This window comes from Dermacentor albipictus, chromosome 2, assembly GCF_038994185.2.
Source record: "Dermacentor albipictus isolate Rhodes 1998 colony chromosome 2, USDA_Dalb.pri_finalv2, whole genome shotgun sequence".
Taxonomy (NCBI): domain Eukaryota; kingdom Metazoa; phylum Arthropoda; class Arachnida; order Ixodida; family Ixodidae; genus Dermacentor; species Dermacentor albipictus.
Genome location: NC_091822.1, coordinates 140,184,514 through 140,210,953, shown reverse-complemented (window position 1 = coordinate 140,210,953; position 26,440 = coordinate 140,184,514). Strand labels below are relative to the sequence as shown.

The following is a 26,440-nucleotide window of genomic DNA, read 5'->3' as shown; positions in this document are numbered from 1 at the left end:
TAGGCTGATTAAGACGCAATATAAATGGTTCTGTTTTGTTTATTCCCCCAAAAGACGGTACGGTTGATAGGGCAATCTGAAACTTATTGATTCTATTCCCCACCTCTTAGATGACAAGACAAGAGTGTTCCGAATGTGACGTCATGCAGGAAGCCTGATGTTCCAATAGAAAATCATGCTTGAGAAAAAGAAAATTGTGCAACGTGTAGCCCGCATGCCATCGTGGTCAACTTGAAGAATACGCCTGAGACAACAATGGGAAGGACGCATAGAGAGCGCTAGACAAACTGATACACGCGATTATGACAAACGATGCACACGTGTGGCTGCGTATCTTTCATCGCCGTTGTGTCGTTGCTATGATTTATGTGCTGAGTAATGAATCAGTGAGCGCACGCTTTTATTATCTAGAAAACGTTGATAGCACGTTTCGATGAAATGAGAGGCCAAGTTTGTGGACTTTGTTTGGCATCAGGACGTAAGCACGTACCGAAAGCTCGTTTCACATGCGATCGAATCGCGTGCTATTCCAGCTGCAGCGGCCGCAGAAAACCGGTACTGCGCGGAGGCTACGACGTCTGAATGCTGGCAGTGCATTAGCATGGTAGATTCGAAAAGTGGATATGGAAAAACGGTGACGCGGTAGCATCGCGTACGTAATGCGAGATGTTGGTTCGGTTCCCAAGTGCGGCAAGTACTTTTTTTCTTCCATATTAATTTCTCTCTACTTTACAATGTTAATTTTACAGCGAAGCTGTCAAGGGCTACTTTCCCCACTATCGTGCCCACCTGTCGAAAAAAAAAAAATCCCGAATATAGTGCAATGCCGGGTCGACTGGCAGCGAAGGTGAAGTAGGCATTAAGCACATCCCATATGTGGGCCGATCCCGAAGATAGTGCAATGCCGGGCCGACCCGTGACGGAGGTGAAGCAGGCGTTAAGAAGTCCCCATACGTGGGCCGATCCCGAAGACATACCGGGCCGACCCGCGGCGGTGGTGAAGGAGTTAATCATCAGACTGCGCATGCTGGCGCCTACTGTCGGTGGAACGAGTGCACACAGACACGGCGGTAGCTCCGTACTGAAGAAGTGATGTGCAGAAGTATGCATTTTCGCCATTTTGTTCATGTTAATAGACAAACAAGTACAGGACATCGTGGACCACTCGGAAACTTGGGCGCCGGTCCAAAAAGGCTGTCATGGGGCCGTATACTTCGAGGATTTGGTGAGCCTGCGAAGGGCACACAAAAACAGGTCGCCTTCCTGGGACGCGGCCTTTTCCTGCAGCACTTCTCCCAACTGTCCAAAGATGTCCGCTACCTTTGTCTCAGTGAGAGCCTTTGCCTTCGGCTCTTCACTCACGTTGACTCCAAGCTCTCCAATAAAGCTGGTTTCTATCATGGCAACTTTGGACGCTCTCGCCTCACATCTTCTGTTCAAAGGTAAGTGCTGGGCCATCATCGAGTTTTGCACTTGTCGCTTCGCATTGACCTGGAGTCACCAGGTAATCTTTTTTAAACAGCGCTTGCGTGCAGCTGCTTCTGTCGCTTTTACGGATATATCAGGATTCGTCTGCATCTTCAGAAGGGCGAAGAGATCAGGAAGGTTTGCCTTCATGTTGCACTGCCGCTGTTGGAGCCGAACAAAAGCTTGGGCTTGAACTTACGTCTCTGTGGAACTTTCAAGCAACGATGTTTGGCATGCCTTAAAGCTCACCAGGCTGCGGTGGAGCAGGCGAGCCTTGAGGAGCGCTGGTCATGGCAGCCAGGTTCCATTGGCCGACGTCGAACGAATTTATCGCGACCGAAACGCGCAGCTATCGCCCGCGCCGAGCATGCAAAGATGCACGCAGCCTGCAGTCACGTGGTGTGATGCATATGCCGCAAGGTTTTCGAATCTCTTTTAAAACTGAGGTACAATGAATCGTTTTCGTGAGTCGGCACCTCGGCGTGTTTCTTGTTGGGCGGTACGTTGCGGGCCCATATACTCTGCTTGGAGTTAAAGTCCTGGTCGTACCAAAAGGATTTAATGATTACGCTATCATTAGTACAGTTGTCGTAAACGACGAAGAGAAGTGAAAGATGAAAGCAGAAAACGAGGATGCAGCATCGCTTGCTAGGGCAATAAACAAACACAAAGACCGAAAATACGAAGGATTTACTGCCGACGTCTGTATTCCTGCCGACTGTTCTATAGTCTTTTCTTCGCGCATGCCTACAACGCGAGTCACACCAAAGCGCATTTTCCGCAAGACACAGCGTCGTGACTCTGTAGCGAAATGCACCGTTTGCATGACGTTGACTTGCGTAACACTGACGTACACCAAGCTTGTGTTGCCATCAGGGATTTCATGTTTTTGTCGAAATTGTGAAGGTGAGATATGGGCCAACATTCACCTCTAAAATTCACCCGATGAATGTGAAGGTTATTGCGATCGGCAGTGAATAACTGAAGCGGCACACCATACTGCCGCCGTAGAGACGCCTTATGTATAAGGCGTGTATACAGCCGGGTTCCCCCCTCACTCGTACCACTTGAAGTGATCGAATGCCATGTCTTTCGGCTGTGGTGTCGAGACTCCCTCTATACCATCGGCAGTGTTGAATGGCACCGAATCCCTGAGAGACTCTGCTGCAATTCGTGGAAAAAATGCCGCTTACGGAGAAATTCTCGGCGTTGCTCTTGCAATTCGATACGCCATCCGTGTTCCTGAGGAAGTGTATATATTGGACTCGCAACAGGCGTACCGGGCGTTCCTATCAGGACATGGCATAGCGAGAGCGGCGCACCAAATTTTCAAACAGATCCCGCAAAATGCACCAACCACACCTCCCCGCATCCACTTACTCTGGATCCCTGGTCATACCTCGCTGCCGGGTAACGAACGCGCACATGCGGTTGCCCCAGAAATTTCCCTCCGGGTGGCTCGGCTGAGGCGACTAGTTAGGAGGGGGGGGGGGGGGTATCCCTTGCTCCGTTACAAAGACATACTCCGTCATTATACACGCATTCGTCGCACCCACGCCGCACCACCACCGTCCTTCTCGCTAGAGGAAGCAGTGGCATTAAGCCAATTACAAACCGCAACTTTTCCAAATCTTGTCTCTCTCAATAAATTCTACCCGCACTGGTATGCACATCATTGCCCTGGCTGTGGCAGCTCACCCACAATCTTCCACGTCACGATTGAGTGCACTGCAAACCTCTTTCCTCCCTTGCCGACTCTCCTTTACCCCCTACGCAACAAAGAGCTGTGGGACGATGCCCTCCGCGACGGACCTCCCGAGGTCCTCCGAGCTGTGATACAACGGGCTCGAAACATCGCCGGAATCATCTTAGGGACCCTGGACTGAGGGTTCCTCCCACACTGCTCTCACCGTTCAAATATTAATAATAAAGATGTTTTACTCTCTCTCTCCCTCTCTTCCAAATGAGCACACTGCGGAGCCGCTAGTGTGTTGTCATCCACGTGTGGTGCGTGTGGGAATGCATATTCTGAAAAGATTGAGTATCACAGCACTTCGGCCACCGACAGAGTACGGTTCACTGCCGCTTGTTGATGCCTCAGCTATAGAAGCTGACCCGGGAAGAAAGTGTTGCTGTGACTTCTTAGCCCAAGCCAGCCAACGACGTCCGGTGTCTCGTGGGAGTGTGCGCCTATTTCCGACGCTTCGTAAATGACACGGACGCTTACTGATCTGCTCAAGAAAGACGCGCCTTTTACATGGAATCCGACTCAAGCTGACACTTCTTCTCACCTCAGCACTATTCTCACCACGCTACCTATCTTGCCGCATTTCGAACTACCCGCGAACAGAGGTCCGAACCGATGCCAAGCGACAAGAAATTCGAGCCCTCTATGCGCAATGCCAACGTCGACGCGATCGATACAGCCGTACTGCACGGAGGGGGGGATAAGGGTCGCGAAGTGCGTCAAAGTAAACTTCAAGTAAAGCTTCAAGTAAACAGGGATATTTGGACGCTACCACCGGCAATGAATTTTGCAGTCATTCACATCAACGAGAGGTAAACAGAAAAGGCGGCGAAAGCGCTTTCGTGCGTGACGGGATAAACTTCAGCGATAGTGTATAGTAACACCGTTTGGAGTTCGACTCACTGCACGCGCACCAGCTTTCTTTAGGCGGGCCCCAAGCAATCAGGAGGGTAGAACAGGTATTGATTGTAGCGACACACCGGGCAAGCAGCAGAATTAGACCACAAGGAGTTAAGAAAATACGTACAAGGCATAACCATACCGACGGTAAAATCTGTGACATAAACATGCAGATTGGTCGCAAGTAGAAAAAATGGCTGGAAATTCAAACCGAACTGAATGACGAAGCTGATAGCGTGTACGTCTTGACTGAAAAGCATCTACGAGATGTGGAGCAGCCGCCTGTTAGTGGAAACCTTGTATGGGAGAGCGGCAAAGAATCACTGGGTCAAGGAAAGGCGGAATCATAGGCATGCTTATTAGGCGAGGTAACAAATAGCAAAGAGGAAGAGAGACATGTACGGATAATTTATAGATTAGTGGCAGATTTATCGGCTACACCTTAGTTCCAGAAATTGTCTACAATCGAGTAGACTAAACGATGATAGGTGAATAAGGAAAACAGAGCCTGGGTAGCGGTCATAAACGTTTAACTTTGAAATTTGGGAGAAATGCTAGCCCAGAACACGAACCAATACCATCAGAATTCTTATTAAATGAGAAAAAATCAAATAACAGATATCAAACAAATGTGAGAAATAAATTTAGGCGTTTCCTACAACAGTCTGAGAGTATAAGTAACTACAAGACGTTATGCAGCAGGCAATAACACATAAATGCCGAAGTGGGTAGGCAACAGGGAACTAGAGGGTTGGTTTAGACCAGCCAGACGCTTAGATGATATGTTTGCACTGACTCAGGGAATAGAGATTTCAGCAACTCGGAATAGACCTTTACGGATAGCATTTCTTGATTTTAATGGAGCCTGCGAGAACGTAGACGGAGAATTGTTACGGAATGATGTCAAGCACGAAGGCATACATGAGGATTTCATGGAGCTGCTGAAGGGTAGAGACAAACGAGTGCAGACTGTATGGCAAGGCCAGAGATATAATTAAGTGGTGGAAATTCACCAAGGACAGAAGCAATGAGGTCATCCATGTCCGATGTTGCTCACGCTTTACCTTAAGGTCATAGAAAGACCACTGGAAAACAGTGAATTAGGGTTTGATTTATCTGACCTACGTAATAAGCAGAACGTGCAACAGAAGGTCAACGAACTTATGTGTGCGGTTGACATAGTGTTGCTAGCAGAAAATGCAAAACAATTACGGAGACTTGCGAACATAAGTGGCGACGCAGCAACAATTCTCGACCTTACGTTAGGCACAGAGAGATGGGTAATTATGACCTTTCAGGAAGCGGCAACTAATTACGTGGTTATATATACATATATATCTATATCTATATCTATATCTATATATATATATATATATATATATGTGTGTGTGTGTGTGTGTGTGTGTGTGTGTGTGTGTGTGTGTAAGCAATAGAAATACTTTGGCGTGTAAACGAAGGGAAGACTTACTCAAGCACCTTCCAAGACAATCTGAAAACAAAGGAAAAGCGGAATGCCCCAATAATGAAATATAGAGCACGTTGGCGCCCCAACAATTATGATGTGGGGCCGTGGAACTTGAAAAGGAGTAATTGGGTCAGTGTTAGCGTTCGCAAATTCCATTCTGTTCTTAAAGTTGGCCATCGCGTCGGTGTTGGATGCCAACCACAGATAGGTGTGACCCTCGTTGCACATGAGATCGTTTCCGCCGCTCCCACTACCTCATCTGCACATTTCCGTAATATTGTGCAATTTGCATGTCGCACACCTCAAGCCTTATCACTCTGCCCTTGTCACAGATCCTTTAGACGTGCCAGGACCACGCTTCGATCTATCTGCCAGCAGGGATAAGCGTTCGCCTTTTAAAACGAGCGTTCGCCTTTCAAAAGATGAACACGCTCGCCCGACGAAATACCGCTCGACACCTGGCTCGAGCTGCCAGCTACTCATCACTACTAAATGATAAAAATAGAAATATTTTCACTGCCTGATTCAAGGCCGATCCCCCACAGTGGGTTGCTCCATTTCAATAAAGGGCAATAACAATCATTTTCCAGCGCCGCTATTGTTTTGTAAATACATAATGTAAATATGTAATCTACAGCAATATTACCATTTCATTCGCGTAACAACAAGCTCGAAGGAATAGAGTTTTTACAATACCCCATTTTGTTTACATTTTCTTTTGCGTGAGATTTCGTACTATATTTCACTACCAAATATTTCATATTACATCATACGTCCTTCTCAAATGTTATTTCATCTTTGCATGCTGAGATAAATTGTGACTCCATGCCACCTCTGTCGATATATATTTGTACTAGTTTAGTAGGCTTCAGATGTCAAGCTAAATTTTGTAGATTTTTCTTTGTCTACTAGACTGGGACGAATAAAACATTTCATTCAAGTAGCTACAACGCCAATGCTTTCTTAGCCCTTTTAGGGACGCGTTTCTCTAAATCGGTGCTAGCCTAAATATTTCTGCAACGGAAACACCAATCAACAGTTTCTCGGCATCCCTTCTTGCAAACGCACGCATTTTCGTGCTGTTACTTTCAAGAAAGAGGTTACATGCTACAAAATCGGGATGAATAATTTATTACATAAATAACCTGGCAGATTGTGAAAACAAAGACAGTACATTTAAATGGTGAGAGCGCAAAAATTAAAAAGAAATTGCTAATCCATGGTGTCCTCGCAAAACACAAACAAGTACGGGCCCTCGTGCACCACTCGAAATCCCAGGCGCTAGTCCAGAAAGGCAGTGAGGGTGCCGTATACTTCGAAGACAGGAGCCTGCGAAGTGCTCAGCGCTTCCATCAGGTCGTCTTCCTGGGAGGGGCCCTTCTTGTGCAGCAGTTCTTGCAGCTGCCTCACGATATCAGCAATGGACACACTTGCCTCGCATTCCTTCCTGTTCCAAGGCACGGTATGTGAAGACGACCTAGCATTCCACAATTGTCGCTCGGAATTGTCCCGGGAGGCGAGACAACGTCGTCGTTCGAACAGTGCTGGGAAGCAGCTGCTTCTGTCACGACTCCGGGAACGCCAGGCTTCAGCTGCATCTTGAGAAGGGCGAAGAGTTCCAGAAGGTTTGCCTTCATGTTTGACGGCAAGCTGGTGGGACCGCCGCTTGTCGAGTCCAAAGACCGCTTGGACTTCAAGTTCCGTCCCCGGTAGCGCTTTCGAGAAGCGGCTCTTGACATGCCTTGAAGCGCGCCAGGCTCTGATGGAAGGTGCGAATCTTCGGGAGCGCTGGTTCTGGCAGCCAGGTTCCGATGGCAGACGTGGAACGAATTTGTCACGAGCGGAACGCGCCGCTCGCGCCCGGACCGTGCACGCAAACATCCACGAGGCCAGCAAGTCACGCGATGTCAAACAACGCCGCAAGGATCTCGCGTCTTTTTAAAGATAAGGTAAATTCCGTCTGCGTGTTTCTTGTTGGACGGTTCTGGGTCGTAGACGCCTGCCTGAAATTGAAGTCGTGGTCCGTTTCAAAAATACTTAATTATTACATTCTCAACATCAAAGTTACGATAAACGGCGCAATAGAGTGGAGAACTTTCCCGTAATGATGAAAGAGGAAAACGAAGATACCTAATCGCTTGCTATGCGCAGAAACGAATTGAAAAACTGCAAAAACGAAGATGCGAAATTCATTGGCGATTACCATACTCCTCAATCCTAAATTTAAACGCAACTCTATACGTGTTATCATTTTGCAATGTATTGACAAAAAGAATATCATGGAGACATGTAGCAGAGTCCGCCATCGTCGGAAATCTGATCTGCAGGTCAAGCCCGTCGGCTTTTATACATGACTCATCGAAGGTTCCAGTGCAATCACTGGTGCCGCGTACCTCCCAGAAAGTGCTATACTATTCGCGTCGTGCATACAATCCGATTACAAAACAATTGCAAACCATGACAATCGAAACAACCACGAACGAGAACGAACCAAGCTAACCAAACAAACTGAAGCGAGAGCTGAAGCGAGCAGGCAACAGTATACAACACCTAATGAGTCGCTCTCATTAGACTCCTCCGTTCGCAACTCGCGCCTTCCACCCTCCCGCTTCGCATTCGCTTTTTCTTCATTCGCTGTGTTTGTTCACTGGGTTACGCCACCAAGGCCGACGATGCACGCCGCAGGAACGGGCGCCCAAGGGCTGCGCTCTCAAAATTGTTCAGATCACACGCAATGTGGGAATCTACGTTATGCGAAGCATTTGGCCAACAGCTGGCTATGCAGCATTGTTGGGGGTTCCGCAAGGCGTTACAAGGTTGACCAGTGTGTGTGGAAATCGAGCGTTAACGCGTGTCTCGCGACTGCAGCGAAATATAATTAAGGAGAGTGCGTGTGTGTGACGACAGCAGCAAGATGACGACGCTCTGTACGATTGCATGGTTTCTATGAACTGGTGTAAACTGATGTATACGACAGCGTTAAGACGACGGCTTGATGACATTGACATGATGACTACGGTGTGGCAATGATGGAATGACAAGTGACCGACGACGAAGTTCAAATGACGATGCTGGGACGACCGCGACAGCATCACGGCAACGAATGCATGACCACGACGATATGACGACGACACAACAATGACGATGGCTTGACAACGGCATGATGACAATCCGATGACGACGAGTGCATAACGACAATTACGAAAACGCCGCTGTTTCACGAAGTCTGTGCGACGACAATGGCAAGAGAACGATAGGGTGACGACGATGACTCGACGAGAGTGAATGACAAAGCTGGAATCACGATGATGCTACGACCACGACAGCATAAACAAGCACGAAGACTTACCTAGTGGCCCAAACTTCTACACAAGTCGGCCCACTAGCTCGGCGTGGAAGGCGCATAGATAGATAGATAGATAGATAGATAGATAGATAGATAGATAGATAGATAGATAGATAGATAGATAGATAGATAGATAGATAGATAGATAGATAGATAGATAGATAGATAGATAGATAGATAGATAGATAGATAGATAGATAGATAGATAGATTAGATCCGGTTCGGGGCATTTTTGTTGTACGCGTGCAGGAAACGTGGGTCGATCCCGGAAATATAGTGCAATACCGGGCGGACATGCGGCGGAGCTGAAGCAGGCTTCAAGCACTCCGCCAACTTGCAAGAATAAGTTTAATATATTAGGTAAAAATGGAATCCGCATCAAATATTCAGCTGATAAAAGCAGATACCACACTTCGACCCGCGTCGCCCATGTCTACGTTCGCACCGCCCTCTATTTGTCGACGTTCCAAGAGCTTGCTGTCTACATTCCTTTGCTTCCGCTCTTCCGTGGTGGCGGTCTCGTCGAAATGTCACGCATGTCTAGTTTCCTCCTACTATTCGGAATGGCAGTATCGTCGTCCTAGCGTATGCACATCAAAATCAGGATAAATGTGTGCGTACATTTGTTCAGAATTATGTGTCACTTCTCTGTCATGTCACCTCTGTGTCGTGTGCTAAATAGCTTCGCTGGTCATCCACATTCAAAGAGAGGAATGGCACTTAATTTCTTGGGTATGTCTAGTCTGACCACAGTGATTTGGATGCAGGTTAACCATATGTCACATATAATTCTTCATGCCACGACACGGCTGGTAATTCCCCGCTTTTTCTGTTGTTCGGCCAAGAACTCACACTACCACTGGACACATTCCTTCCAGCCGCAGCAGCGTCGGCCTGCCAATGTGCACAAGAGCCTATGGCCCAGGCTGCACAACCTCGGAAGGTCTTCCGCATTGGCTTCTTGACCTCTCAAGAAAACCAATGCCTTTCTATGATAGACGACACCATGACGAGATCTTTTCACCCGCAATTTGACTGGTATTATTCTGCTCCTCATCTCGTAACGATGGACTCTAGGAAATGTCCCTCTCCCGTACGCAGATGATACCGCGTGCTTCATACCTTGACTCCCGTTGTATATGAGATCGTCTTCGCCACCCTCACTACCTCAGCTGCGCCACATTTCGGTAATATTGTGCAATGTGCATGGTGCACGCCTCGAACCTTATCACTCTGGCGTTGTCACGGATCCTTTAGACATGCGGGGACCACGCTTCAACTTACCTGCCAACAGGAATATTGCTACGAGCGTTCACCTATTGAAATATGAACCGGGTCGCACGACGAAATACCACTTGACGCCTGGCTCAAGAGGCCAGCTACTTACCTATACAAATTGATAAAAATAAAAATATTTTCACTGCCTGAATAAAGGCCGATCTCCCACAGTGGGTTGCTCCAATTCACTAAATGGCAATAACTACTATTTTCCAGCACTGCTATTGCTTTCGTAATTATATATGGGAACATAAAACCTACAGCAATATTACTTTTTCATTGGCGTAACAACAAACTCAAAGAAATAGGTTTACAATACCCAATATGTTTACATTCTCTTTTTTTGTGAGTTTTTGTAGTACATATTTCACTCCCCAATATTTCATATGGCATCTTATGTCCATTTGAAATGTGATTTCGTCTTTTCATGCTGAGATAAACTGCGACTCGATGCCGCCCCTGTCGGTGTATATTTGTACTAGTTTTCTTGGCTTCAGGTGTCCAAGCTAATTTTTTGAAGCTTTCTCTCTCTGCTAGACTATGATGAATAAAAGATTTCACTCATGCAGCTACAATGCCAATGCTATTCTTAGCCCTTTCAGCAACGAGTTTCCGCAACGGAAACATATTTCCGCAACGGAAATATGTTTCCGTTGCGGAAATATCACAAACGGAAACATCAAATATTTCCGCAACGGAAACATCACTCAACAGTTTCTCAGCATCACTTCTTGAAATTCACGCATTTTCGTGCTGTTACTTTCAAGAAAGTGGTTGCATACAACGCACTCGGGTAGAATAATTTATTACGTAAAGAAACAGGCAGATTGTGAAAACGAAGACAGTACATTTAAATGGGGAGAGCGCAAAAATTAAAAAGAAATTGCTAACCGCTGGCGTCCTCGCAAAACACAAACGAGCACGGGCCGTCGTGCACCACTCGAAATCCCAGGCGCTAGTCCAGAAAGGCAGTAAGGGTGCCGTATACTTCGAAGACAGGAGCCTGCGAAGTGCCCAGCGCTTCCATATGGTCGTCTTCCTCGGAGGGGCCCTTCTCGTGCAGCAGTTCTTGCAGTTGTTTCACGATAACCACCACCTACACACTTGCTTCGCATTCCTTCCCGTTCCAAGGCACGGTGCCATGCGACGGTGGCCGAGCATCGCGCAATTGTCGCTCGGCATTGTCTCTGGAGTAGCCAGCACGTCGTCGTTTGAACAGTGCTGGGAAGCAGCTGCTTCTGCCACGATTCCGAGAACGCCAGGCTTCAGCTGCATCTTGAGAAGGGCGAAGAGTTCCAGAAGGTTTGCCTTCATGTTGGACGGCAAGCTGGTGGGACGGCCGCTAGTCGAGTCCAAAGACCGCTTGGACTTCAAGTTCCGTCCCCGGTAGCGCTTTCGAGAAGCGGCTCTTGACATGCCTTGAAGCGGGACAGGCTCTGATGGAACGGGCGAATCTTCGGGAGTGCTGGTTCCGGCAGCCAGGTTCCGATGGCAGACGTGGAACGAATTTGTCACGAGCGAAACGCGCAGCTCGCGCCCCGACCACGCATGCAAACCTCCACGAGGCCAGCAAGTCACGCGATCTCAAACAAACGCCATAAAGATTTCGCGTCTTTTTAAAAATAAGGTAAATTATCCATCGGCGTGTTTCTTGTTAGGCGGTTCCGGGCCGTAAACGCCTGCCTGAAGCTGAAGTCGTGGTCATACCTAAAGTACTTATTATTACATTTAAGTGTAATTACATTTATTACATTTAAGTGATCGTAAACAACGCATTGGAATGGGGAATTTTTCTGCAGGGATGAAAGAGAAAGACGAAGATACAGCATCGCTTGCTATGCGCAAGAAACAAAAAGAAACTGCAAACCTGAAGAGAAAAAATTCACTAGCGATTACTATACTCCTCATGCGAAATTTCAACGCAGCTCAATACGTGTTATCATTTCGCAATTTATGGACACAAAGATTATGATAGATAGATGCATCAGAGTCGACCATCCTCGAACATCTGATCTCCGGGTCAAGCGCGTCGGTTTTTATACATGACTCGTCCAAGGTTCCAGTGCATTCGCTGCTGCAGCGTGACTTTCAGAAAGTGCTGTACAATTCGCGTCGTGCAAAGAATGAGATTACAAAACAATCGCAAACCATGACAATCGAAACAACCGCGAAGGAGAACGAACCAGGCTAACCGAGCAAACTGAAGCGAGAGCTCAAGCGAGCAGACGATAGTACGAAACGAGCTGTCCGGCTGAGATCAGATATACGAGCACGCATCGAGTGGTCGAGTGGGACCGCATGACACCAGATTCCCGCACGCACATCACTGGTCGCTGTCATTGGCCCCTGCCGATCGCGGCTTGCGTCTTCCATCTGCCGCTCCGCATTCGCTATTTCATCATTTGCTGTGCTCGTTAGCTGTGTTACGCCAACGATGCCGACGACGCTCACCGTAGGAACGGGCGCAAAAGAGCTTCGCTCTCAAAATTGTTCAGATCACACGCACGTTATGCGAAACATTTGGCCGACAGCTGGCTATGCAGCACTGTTTCGCAAAGCATTATAAGGTTGACAAGTGTGTGTGTAAATTTAGTGTAAGTGCATGTCTAGTGATTGCAGTGAAATATAAATGTGTGACGACAGCAGCCAGATGACGACGCTCTGTACGATTGCACGATTTCTATGAAAGATTGAATTGATGCAAACCAGAACCATGGAGGTGGTAGATGGCCGTGAAAGGCAAAATCTAAACAAATGAATGACTTGAAGGCGATCATGTAGCACATCATCATGACCGTGTCCTTCTATGGTCATTCGAACGAGCGGAGTGCCGCGGCTCCTCCTCTTGGCTGAGCTATCATGACGGTGCCATAGTGTAATTCGATGCAGCGTTGTCGTAAACGGACACGATGTGCACCCAGAAAGAGCATGCCTCGATGTTTGATTAGGTGGCTCGGTAACGACGAGAACGGCCGTCAAAGTCTGGTACGAGCCCTAGGGAGAACGAGGAGTGCGGTGTGCCGGGGCTGTCCAGTCGCCCAGAGATAAACTCTGGTGGGAAACATCCGATTTTTTTTCTACCGGCTATGTATTCCAACGAGCAGAAATATGTCAAAGGGTACATCGTCACTGTCAGTTGTTACCAGATATCACGCGGAATGAGAATTGAAATGAAAAACTTTATGTACATTTGGTAGAAGCAAATCCGAAAAATAATATAGCATCCCTGCGGTGTATAAAACATTGTTCAAATCGTTAATGCACGTTACACAAGCGAACATTTATGGCCGTCAGGAAAATGTCTCTCGCATGTAGCCAGCTCCTAACAGGCAATGTTTTGGAATGTAAATTTAAGAACACAGAGTTTCCGTAGACCGAGACAAAGTCATGTCACGCATGCGAGCTGGTACATCGTACCCTGGCATACTTGAGTACCATATTTACTCGATTCTAAGCACCCCCTTTTTTCTACGATCGCGATGCCCAAAGTGTGTGTGGTGGGGGGGGGGGAGGGGGATGCTTAGATTCGAAAAATCTAGAATGACTCCCCCTTCCCTCTTTTCGCTGTAACATCACGACGAGATGGGTGCGAGAAATAACACCTTATTTTGCAAACATTCAAAAGAAATATCTATGCAGACACTGAACCCACCGCTTGTGTAAGATGCTCAGTCACTATCACTGCCACTCGAGTTCGTCGCACCGCTTGAACCGCTGCTCTCGGTATCCCACAGCAGGTCGTCTTCCGTTGCGTCGAAGTTGTTTGTGATCGAACACTTCTTAAATGATTTGACCACAACGTGCACATGGACCCTCTCCATGCGCCCTAAATCCACTTTGCGATGGTTGATGGGGACGCTTTCTGTAGCTTTCCCGTCGGCGTCTTCTTCCGGTCAGGGTTTCGCACCTACTATTCGTACTCCTGTTGGAGATTGGCGTTGAAGGGCTTGTTGACTGAAACGTCGAGGGGTTGCAGCACTGGCGTCATGCCACCCGGAATCACAACCACGTCACTATTGATGTTCCAAAGCTGGGGCTTTACCTCCGGGGTCAGATGGCCGGAAAACGCGTCCAACAGAAGCATCGACTGCGTGCCTGCAGGTCCGCCGAGAAATGATTCCAGAGTGAGCAAGCGCGTTTGGCGGCCTTGGCTGCGCGCTCTTTCTGACAAGGGGGGGGGGGGGTGCTTAGATTCGCATGCAAACTCCTTTCCTAACTTTTTACCGAAAATAGAGGAGGGGGTGCTTAGAATCTGGGGGTGCTTAGAATCGCGACAATACGGCATTTTCGCGGAAATTGGTGGCCGGAACGACATCGACATTAAATGTTAAACAATGTTAAATGTTAAAAATGTTAAAATGTTTAAAAAATGATAAAGAATGTTCACATGTTTATTGTACGTAAAACAAGCAAACATTTATGGCCATCAAGAAAATGTCTCTTGAACGTAGCCAGCTCCTGACAGGGAAGGTTTATAATGTAAATTTAAAAACAAAGAGCTTTTGTAAACCGAGGCAGAGTCACTTCACGAACGCGCGCTGGTACATCTTGCCCTGGCAGACCTGAGTATCTTACGCGGGGAACTGGTGGCCGGAAAAACATCTATATTCAATGTTTGTTCACGTAGCTGGAGAGCGAATGCTTTTCTTAGCCCTTTTAGTGACGCGGTTCCCTAGAACGGTGCTAGCCAGAATATTTCTGCAACGAAAACATCACTCCACAGTTTCTCGGCATCACTTTCTGCAAATCTACGCATTTTTGTGTGGTTACTTTCAAGAAAGTGGTTGCATACTACACAATCGTGCAGAATAATTTATTACATAAATAATATAGCAGATTGTAAAAATGAAGACAGTACATTTAAATGTGAGCACAAAACTAAATAACAAATTAGTAGCCACAGGCATCCTCGTAAAACACAAAGAAGTACAGGCACTCGTAAACCACTCGAAATCCCGGGCACCAGTCCAGAAAGCCAGTTAGGGAGCCGTACACTTCGACGACTAGAGCCTGCGAACTGCTCAGCGCTTCCATTAGGTACTCTTGCTGGGACGGGCTCTTCTCCTGCAGCAGTTCTTGCAGCTGGCTCACGAAATCCGTTATGGACGCACTTGCCTCGCATTCCGTCCCGTTGTAAGGCTTGGTGTTGTGCGATGATCGAGCATCGCACAATTGTCGCTCGGCGTTCTCTCTCGAGCTGACACAATGTCGTCGATCGAACAGTGCTGTGAAGCAGCTGCTTCTGTCACCATTCCGGGAACGTCAGGCTTCAGCTGCTTCTTCAGAAGGGCGACCAGTTCCGGAAGGTTTGCCTTCATGTTGGACGGCAAGCTGGTGGGACGGCCACTTGTCGAGCCGAGAGACCGCTTGGACTTGAAGTTCCGTTTCCGGTAGCGCTGTCGAGAAGCGGCGCTTGACATGCCTTGAAGGTGGTTAGGCTTTGATGGAACGGGCGAATCTTCGGGAGCGCTGGTTATGACAGCCAGGTTCGGATGGCAGACGTGGAACGAATTTATCGCGAGCGAAACCCGAAGCTCGCGCCCGGACCGCGCATGCAAACATCGACGAGGCCAGCAATTCACGCGATGTCAAACAACGCCGCAAGGATCTCGCGTCTTCTTAAAGATAACGTAAATTCCGTCTGCGTGTTTCTTGTTGGACGGTTCTGGTTCGTACACGCCGGCCTGAAATTGAAGTCGTGGTCGTACCAAAAATAATTATTTATTACATTTTCACGATTAAAGTGATCGGAAACGACGCATTACAGTGGGGAATTTTCACGCAACAATGAAAAAGGAAGACTAAGATACAGCATCACTTGCTATGCGCAAGAAACAAATTGAAAAACTGCAAAAACGAAGATAGAAAAATTCACTGACCATTACTATACTCCTTAATGCTAAATTTAAATGCAGCTCTATACGTGTTATCATTTCGCAATATATTGACAGAACTAATACGATAGAGACATGTAGCAGAGTCGGCGTGCAAGTCAAGCGTAGGCTTTTATACATGACTCGTCGAAGGTTCCAGTGAAATCACTGGTGCCGCGTACCTTCCAGAAAGTGCTATACCATTCGCGTCGTGGATACAATCAGATTAGAAAGCAATTGCACACCATGACAATCGAAACAACCGCGAACGAGAACGAACCAAGCTAACCAAACAAAGTGAAGCGAGAGCTGAAGCGAGCAGAGGATAGTACAAAAGTGTTGGGCCGCTGAGCACGAGGTCGCGGGATCGAATCCCGGCCACGGCGGCCGCATTTCGGTGGGGGCGAAATGCGAAAACACCCGTGTGCTTAGATTTAGGTGCACGTTAAAGAACTCCAGGTGGTCAAAATTTCCGGAGTCCTCCACTACGGCGTGCCTCATAATCAGAAAGTGGTTTTGGCACGTAAAACCCCATAATTTAATTTTTTAACAGTACGAAACGACCCAGACACGAGTGCGCATCGAGTGATGGGGTGCAACCGCATGACACCAGATTCCCGCTCGCACGTCGCTGAAGCGGTCGCTCTCATTGGCCTCCGCCGTTCGCGGCTCATGTCTACCGCTCCGCATTCGCTTTCTCTTCATTCGCTGTGCTCGTTCACTGGGTTACGCCACTGATCCCTTCGACGTGCGCCGTAGGAACGAGCGCCCAAGGGCTGCGCTCTCAAAATTGTTCAGATCACGCGCAATGTGGGAATCTACGTTACGCGAAGCCCTTGGGCAATAGCTGGCCATGCAGCATTGTTGGAGGTTCCGCAAGGCGCGACAAGGTTGACCAGTGTGTGTGGAAATCGAGCGTTAACGCGTGGCTCGCGATTGCAGTGAAATATAACTCAGGAGAGTGCGTTTGTGTGACGACAGCAGCAAGATGACGACGCTCTGTACGATTGCACGGTTTCTATGAACTGATGTAAACTGATGTAAACGACAGCGTTAAGACGACGGCTTGATCACAATGGCATGATGACTACGGTGTGGCAATGATGGCATGACAAGTCACCGACGACGAAGTTCAAATGACGATGCTGGAACGAACGCGACAGCATCACGACAGCGAACGCATGACAACTACGATATGACGACGACACAACAACGACGACGGCCTGCCAAGGGCATGATGACAATCCGATGACGACGAGCGCATAAAGACAATTACGAAAACGCCGCTGGCTCACGAAGCCTGTGCGACGGCAGTGGCAAGAGAACGATGGGGGTGACGACGACGGCTCGAGGAGAGTGACTGACAAAGCTGGAATCACGACGTTGCAATGACCACAACAGCATAAACAACCACGAACACTTACCTAGTGGCCCAAACTGCTACACAAGTCGGCCCGCTAGCTCGGCGTAGAAGGCGCGAGGACGATGGCATGACGACAGTCAGAAGACAAGGTTGTAGTGATAGATAGATAGATAGATAGATAGATAGATAGATAGATAGATAGATAGATAGATAGATAGATAGATAGATAGATAGATAGATAGATAGATAGATAGATAGATAGATCCGGTTCGGTGCATTTTTGTTCTTCGCGTGCAAGAACCATGGGCCGATCCCGGAAGTAGTGCGATACGGGGCGGACATGAGGCGGAGGTGAAGGAGGCTTCAAGCACTCCGCCCACTCGCAAAAATAAGTTTATCTTCGGTCCAATCGAATCCGTATCAAATATTAAGCTGACAAAAGAAGATACTACACTTTCTGCCTCATCGGCCATGTCGACATTCGCACCGCCTTGTGTTTGTGGGCGTTCCAAGTGCTTGCTATCTGTTTTACTTTCTTTGCGCTCTCCCGTGGTGGTGGTCTCGTCGAAATGTCACGCGTGTCTGTCGTCCTAGCGTATGCACATCAAAACCAGGATAAATGTGTTCGTAAATTTGTTCAGAATTATGTGTAACCTGTCCCTCATGTCACATCTGTGTCGTGTGCTAAATAGCTTCCCTGGTCATCCACATTCAAAGAGAGGAATGGCACTTAATTTCTTGGGTATGTCTGGTCTGACCACAGTGATTTGGATGCAGGTTAACTATATGTCACAATTCCATACAATTCTTCATGCCGCGACACGGCTGGTAATTCCCCGCTTTTTCTATTGTTCGGACAGGAACTCACGTTGCCACTGGACACATTCCTTCCAGCCGTAGCAGCGTCGGCCAGCCAATGTGCACAAGAGCCCATGGCACAGGCTGCACAAACTCGGAAGATCTTCCGCATTGGCTTCTTGACCTCTCAAGAAAACCAATGCCTATTCTATGATAGACGACACCAAGACGAGATCTTTTCACCCGCAATTGGACTGGTATTATTCTGGTCCTGATCTCGTCACGATGGATTCTAGGAAATGTTCCTCTCTCGTGCGCAGATGATACTGCGTGCTTCTTGCCTTGACTCCCGTTATATAGGAGATCGTCTTCGCCACCCCCCTACCTCAGCTGCACCCCATTTCATTAATGTTGCGCAATGTGCATGGTGCACACCTCGAACCTTATCACTCTGGCGTTGTCACAGATCCTTTAGACATGCGGGGACCACGCTTCAACTTACCTGCCAACAGGAATATTGCTAGGAGCGTTCGCCTATGGAAATATAAACAGGGTCGCCCGACGAAATACCACTTGACACCTGGCTCAAGCTGCCAGCTACTTACCACTACAGAATAATAAAAGTATAAATATTTTCACTGCCACATTAAAGGCCGATCCCCCACCGTTGTTTGCTCCAATTCACTAAAGGACAATAACTGCTATTTTCCAGCGCTGCTATTGCTTTTGTAATTATATATGTGAATATCAAATCTACAGCAATATTACAATTTCATTCGCGTAACAAAAAACTCAAAGGAACATTTTTACAATACCCAATTTGTTTGCATTCTATTTTGTGTGAGTTCTTGTAGTAGACATTGCACTCCCCAATATTTCATATGACATCTTATGTCCATTTGAAATGTGATTTCTTCTTTCCATGCTGAGCTAAATTGTAACTCGATGCCGCCCCTGGCGATATATATTTGTACCAGTTTTCTAGGCTTTAGGAGTCAAGGTAATTTGTTGCAGCTTTTTCTCTCTCTGCTAAACTATGACGAATAAATCATTTCATTCATGCAGCTACAACGCCAATGCTTTTGTTAGCCCCTTTTAGGAACGAGTGTCTCTAACAAACCTAAATATTTCTGCAACGGAAACATCACTCAACAGTTTCTCGGCATCACTTCTTGGAAATCCACGCATTATCGTGTTGTTACTTTCAAGAAAGTGGTTCCATACAACGCACTCGGGTAGGATATTTTATTACGTAAATAAGCAGGCAGATTCTAAAAATGAAGACAGTATATTTGAAAGGTGAGAGCGCAAAATTAAAAAAAGAAATTGGTAACCAACGGGATCTCACAAAACACAAATGAGTACAGGCCCTCGTGCACCACTAAACATCCCAGGCACAGGTCCAGGAAGGCGGTAAGGGTGTCGTATACTTCGACGACTACAACCTGCGAAGGGCTCAGCGCTTCCATCAGGTCGTCTTCCTGGGACGGGCCCTTCTCGTGCAGCAGTTCTTGCAGCTGGCTCACGATAACCACCACCGATACACTTGCCTCGCATTCCTTCCAGTTCCAAGGCACGGTGCCATGCGACGATGACCGAGCATCGCACAATTGTCGCTCGGCGATGTCTCTGCAGTAGCCAGCACGTCGTCGTTTGAACAGTGCTGGGAAGCAGCTGCTTCTGCCACGAGTCCGAGAACGTCAGGCTTCAGCTGCTTCTTAAGAAGGGCGAAGAGTTCCAGAAGGTTTGCCTTCATGTTGGACGGCAGGCTGGTGGGACCACCGCTTGTCGAGTCCAAAGACCGCTTGGACTTCAAGTTCCGTCCCCGGTAGCGCTTTCGAGAAGCGACTCTTGACATGCCTTGAAGCGGGACAGGCTCTGATGGAACGGGCGAATCTTCGGGAGCGCTGGTTCCGGCAGCCAGGTTCCAATTGCAGACGTAGAACGAATTTGTCACGAGCTAACCGCGGAGCTCGCGCACCGACCACGCATGCAGAGCTCCACGCAGCCGTCAGCAAGTCACGTGATGTCAAGCAAACGCCGCAAAGGTCTCTCGCCTTTTTAAAGATGAGGTAAATTATCCGTCGGCGTGTTTCTTGTTAGGCGGTTCCTCGCCGTAGACGCCTGCCTGAAGTTGAAGTCATGGTCGTACCGAAAGTGCTTATTATTACATTGTCACGATTAAAGTGATCGTAAACAACGCATTAGAATGGGGAATTTTTCTGCAATGATGAAAGAGGAAGACGAAGATACAGCATCACTTGCTATGCGCAAAAAGATGAACTGCAATACCGAAGAGAAAAAATTCACTAACGATTACTATCCTCCTAATGCGAAATTTCAACGCAGCTCTATACGCGTTATCATTTCGCAATTAATGGACACAAATAATATGATAGATGGATGCATCAGAGTCGACCATCGTCGAACATCTGATCTCCAGGTCAAGCTCGTCGGTTTTTATGCATGAATCGTCGAAGCTTCCAATGTATTCGCTGCTGCAGCGTGACTTCCAGAAAGTGCTGCACAATTCGCGTCGTGCAAACAATGAGCTTACAAAACAATCACAAATCATGACAATCAAAACAACCGCGATCGAGAACGAACCAAGCAACCGAGCAAACTGAAGCGAGAGCTCAAGCGAGCAGACGATAGTACGAAACGAGCTGTCCGGCTGAGATCAGATATACGGGCACGCATCGAGTGGTCGAGTGGGACCGCATGACACCAGATTCCCGCACGCACGTCACTGGTCGCTCTCATTGGCGTCTGCCGTTGGCGGCTTGTTCTTCCATCACCCGCTCCGCATTCGGCATTTCATCATTCGCTGTGCTCGTTTGCTGTGTTACGCCAACGATGCCGATGACGCTCGCCGCAGGAACGGGCGCATAAGAGCTTCGCTCTCAAAATTGTTCAGATCACACCCACTGTGAATGAGAGGATGAATCAGTTCAGATCACGCGCACGTTATGCGAAACATTTGGCCGACAGCTGGCTATGCAGCATTGTTGGGGGTTCCGCAAAGCATTACAAGGTTGACAAGTGTGTGTGTAAATTTAGTATTAGTGCATCTCTCGCGATTGCAGTGAAATAGAATTAAGGCGAGTGCGTGTGTGTGACGACAGCAGCCAGATGACGACGCTCTGTACGATTGCATGTTTTCTATGAAAGATTGAATTGATGTAAACCAGAACCATGGAGGTGTTAGACGGCCATGAAAGGCAAAATCTAAACAAATGAATGACTTGAAGGTGATCATGTAGCACAACAGGATGACCGTGTCCTTCTATGGTCATTCGAACGAGCGGAGTGGCGCGGCTGCTCCTCTTGGCCGAGCCATGATGACGGTGCCATAGTGGAATTCGATGCAGCGTTGTCATCAACGGACACGATGTGCACCCAGAAAGAGAATGCCTCGATGTTTGATTAGGTGGCTCGGTAACGACGAGAACGGCCGTCAAAGTCGGGTACGAGCCTTAGGAATAACGAGGAGTGCGGTGTGTCGGGGCTGTCCACACTTCCAGAAATAAACTCTTTTGTGAAACATACGATTCTTTTTTCTACCGGCTATGTATTTCAATGAGTAGAATTATGTCAAAGGGTGCATCGTCACTGTCAGTTGCCACCAGATATCACGCGGAATGAGAATTGAAATGAAAAACTTTGTGGATATTTGGTAGAAGCAAATCCGAAAAATAATATAGCATTCCTGCGGTGTATAAAACATTGTTCAAATCGTTAATGCACGTTACACAAGCGAACATTTATGGCCGCCAGGAAAATGTCTCTTGAACGTAGCCAGCTCCTAACAGGCAATGTTTTGGAATGTAAATTTAACAACAGAGAGTTTCCGTAGATCGAGACAAAGTCATTTCACGCATGCGAGCTGGTACATCCTGCCCTGGCAGACCTGAGTGTATTACGCGGGAAACTGGTGGCCTGAAAAACATCGGTATTAAATCTTTGTAAAGTTTTTTTGGTGCTACAGTGTACAAATATTCATTTCAAAACTTGAAATATTCATTTTCTTGTGAAGATTGACCGCAACCTGAGGCGCGTTTTGAAGTAGTAGCAGTAGTAGTAAACTTTATTTAAAGAAAAAAAAAATGTGCTGTCAACTGAGCCCCTAAGTCTAGGAGCCTGCTGGTTGCCTGTACCAATAAACGTCGATGTAGTGAGTCAGGATCGCTTGGTCGTCGTGTGAATGACGAGGAACAACATGGCGCTCCATTTATGTATCTTCGTCGCCGTGAAACAAGAACAAAGTTCTTAGCTCGCTTATCTGTTTGTTACCTGAAGGAGTCAGGCGTGTCTGAAATATGTACCATCAAAGAAAAAAGAAAAACTTTATTGAGCCGCGGAAGAGCGTCGGGGTCGTGATTATTGGGTCCCAGGTTCAGATCTTGTGTAGGAATTTTTTATAATTGCTGCATTATTTCTTTTTTTTCTTTGACTTCAGCTGTACTTGTTCTTTTGTCCTGACCTTCCCAACCACGCATGACATGAAGGGCTCCTGCCAAGGTGAGCGAAGCGACCCCTTCCGTAGCCCTGCGACAGAGGGGTGAGGGCCGTATGTAAATGCCGCTTCAAGAAGGATTATTTCTACGTTCTTACTGTGAGCCATAGTGAGAAGCCACCCTACCCCCCCCCCCCCCCCTCCCCGCCCCCCACACCACTTCACCTTCGATAGAGTGACTAGAAAAAGTCTGTCCACATAACATGCTATGAAATAAATAAAAAGGGACTCCCTCAATTTATCAGTGAGGGGGCCCGTCAAAATAGTGTATACAGTATTATGGCAGGCCCCCTCACAAGAGTGAGCGCATGTGTACCTGATTTCTTTGAGTTTCTTTTTGCGTGCGATAATGTTGCAGATGTTTATTTTTCCAACATTTTATATTCGCCCCTTTGAAATAGTATTTCCTCATTACCTGCCGACATACCTGTCCCCTTGTGCCGACCCTGTTGACGTAAGTTACTCCTCCATTTTCGGGCCCCAGATGTCTTTAAGCTACTTTTTTTGTAGCCTTTTCTCTGGGGTCGGTTCTCTAACTGACTGGGGCGAATTCAAAAGTTCATTCACTTATCACGTAATACGCGTAATATCACGTTCGCGTAATACGCGAACGCACTTCGCAGCATGATTGCGGAGAGATATATCAAATATGGTTCCCCTGAGCGCAGGTTAACCTGAGCGCTTGCCCCATTCTTGCTTATGCGCTATTGCTTCTTTTTGTCTTTCTTGTTTTTTTTTTTGCCAGTACACTTCTTTAGCTCCACCGCAGTTAGCGGTGGTGCTGTTAGGTTCGCTAGACTGGCTTGTCACTCTTGAGTCGGAGCCCCTGCACCTCGCTGGCGTCACTCTCAGAGTAGGTTTCCAGCCTCTCTTTGAACTTCGCAGTCTCTTCGTCGATCTTCCGCAGCGCCAGCTCCAACTCGGTGAACCGGGCAGGTTCGGTTGCTCGGTATGGGCATCAGCATCACAGGTTTCCTGTACCGCCTGCAGAGGTTGTGACAGAAAAGGAGGTAATAGAGCCTGGTACCAGCAGTGTTTCATTCTGCGCATTTCTTGCTCTTCATGCTCTCCACTGACGGCGGACTGGTAAACACAGGTGCTCAACGTGGTGACACGCGCACACCGAGGTCTGACGTCATCAGACTCCGCGTGCTTGCGTCCGCTCTAGCTGGAAGGAGCAGACAGACCACCCTGAAGAAGGAAGGTGCAGCTGCATGCATCTTCTACAGGGCCGTCCTTATAAACAATTGAGTACAGACCTTGGAGTTCCATTCGAAATACTGGGCGCCTGTACAGAAAAGCAGCCCGGGCGCTGTATGCCTCGAGGGTTAGCTCAACCTGCAAAAATCTCAGCGCTTCCAACAGGTCGTCCTCGTGGGATGGGACCTTCTCTTGCAGCCATTCACGCCGTTGCATCCCGATATCCACCACACCTGACTTGGAGAGAGCCTTTGCCTTTGGTTCTTCATACACGACGCCTACATGACCTCATTGTCAGTGAGCGCAACCTCGGGCTATCCCTGGGTAGAATTTTGTGTGGTTTTGTCGCGACCTTCTGTTCATAGTTGGTGCGCTAGTCTGTGACGATATACCTGGCGATGCTTTCTGAAAGGAAAATAAGCTGTTGCAAGTAGGCGCTCTATTCTGTCTTTTGTCCCCTCTGGTGCCGTCGCGTTGTTAATGAACCTTTAAATCATGTTTTACCAACGAGCCCAATCTTACACCCTCCTTAATCTCGGCATGACAATGAATAGATCATAGGCACTGTCTGATAACGTTGTCATAGAGATGGTGGCATCATAATGATTGGATGACTAAAGCATAACTGCGATAGAATGACGCAGAAGGCATGTCTTCAATGCAACAACGAATACACTATTACGACGAATGCATACCGTCCAAGGGATGCATTCGGCAAAACGACAGCATGAACGACAGCATACGCAAAAGCGACAGCATGATGACGACGGCTTGACGACAACGGTATGATGTCTACGGTGTGACAATGATTGCACGACATTAGTCCGATGACGAAGTAGAAATGACGACGATGGGACGACCGCGACTGCATTACAACAACGAATGCATGACGACGACTGTATGACGACATAACAACGACGACGGAAAGACAACGGCATGATGACAATCCGATGACGACAAGTGCATAACAATGACGTGAAGACGACTGTGTTGCGAAGCCAGTGCGACGACACTCGCAAGAGAACGATGGGGTGATGACGACTGCTCGATGAGAACGACTGGCAAAGCTGGAATGACGACGATGCAATGACGCCGACAGCATCACAATCATGAACACGTACCTAGTGGCCCAAATTGCTACACAAGTCGGCCAAATAGCTCGGCATAGAAAGCGCGACAACGATGGCATGACGACAGTCCGACGACAAAGTTAAAATGATAGATAGATAGATAGATAGATAGATAGATAGATAGATAGATAGATAGATAGATAGATAGATAGATAGATAGATAGATAGATAGATAGATAGATAGATAGATAGATAGATAGATAGATAGATAGATCCGGTTCCGTGCATTTTTGTTCTTCGCGTGCAAGAACCGTGGGCCGATCCTGGAAGTAGTACAATACCGGGCGGACATGAGGCGGAGGTGAAGGAGGCTTCAAGCACTCCGCCATCTTGCAAAAATAAGCTTAACATCTTCGGTCCAGATTGAATCCGTATCAAATATTAAGCTGACAAAAGAAGAAAGTACACTTTCTGCTCATCAGCCATGTCGACATTCGCACCGCCTTGTGTTTGTCGGCGTTCCAAGCGCTTCCTATTTATTTTACTTTCCTTGAGCTCTAACGTGGTGGCGGTCTCGTCGAAATGTCACGCGTGTCCAGTTTCCTCCGATTATTCGGAATGGCGGACCCATCGTCCAACCGTATGTACATAAAAATCCCGGTAAATGTGTCCGTACATTTGTTCAGAATTATGTGTAACCTGTCCCTCATGTCAAATCTGTGTCGTGTGCTAAATAGCTTCGCTGGTCATCCAAAATCACAGATTGCAATGGCACTTAATTTTTTTTGAGTATGTCTCGTTTGAACACAGTGATCGGGATGCGGCTAGACCACATGTCACAATTCCATATGATTCTTCACGCCACGACAAGGCTGGTAATTCCCCGTTTTTTCTATTGTTCGGCCAAGAACTCACATTGCCACTGGACACATTCCTTCCAGCCGTAGCAGCGTCGGCCAGCCAATGTGCACAAGAGCCCATGGCCCAGGCTGCACAAATTCGGAAGATCTTCCGCTTTGGCTTCTTGACCACCCAAGAATACCAATGCCTTTTCTATGATAGACGACACCAACACGAGATCTTTTCACCCGCAATTTGACTGGTATTATTCTGCTCCTCATCTCGTGATGACGACTCTAGGAAATGTTCCTCTCTTGTTCGCAGATGATACTGCGTGCTTCTTGCCTTGACTCCCGTTATATAGGAGATCGTCTTCGCCACCCCCCTACCTCAGCTGCACCCCATTTCATTAATGTTGCGCAATGTGCATGGTGCACACCTCGAACCTTATCACTCTGGCGTTGTCACAGATCCTTTAGACATGCGGGGACCACGCTTCAACTTACCTGCCAACAGGAATATTGCTAGGAGCGTTCGCCTATGGAAATATAAACAGGGTCGCCCGACGAAATACCAC

General features: G+C 47.6%; 1 non-coding gene and 2 pseudogenes across 1 annotated transcript; all 3 read right to left on the bottom strand.

Moving 5' to 3' along the window:
* Positions 1 to 9,174: 9,174 nt before the first annotated feature.
* LOC135918946 (U2 spliceosomal RNA) lies at positions 9,175 to 9,360 on the bottom strand. Its single transcript, XR_010569833.1, has one exon. It is a non-coding gene; the product is annotated as a U2 spliceosomal RNA (small nuclear RNA).
* An 8,376-nt stretch (positions 9,361 to 17,736) lies between these two features.
* On the bottom strand, positions 17,737 to 17,914 carry LOC135918971 (U2 spliceosomal RNA; annotated as a pseudogene).
* Positions 17,915 to 25,330: 7,416 nt separating this feature from the next.
* Positions 25,331 to 25,509, bottom strand: LOC135918959 (U2 spliceosomal RNA; annotated as a pseudogene).
* Positions 25,510 to 26,440: the final 931 nt, after the last annotated feature.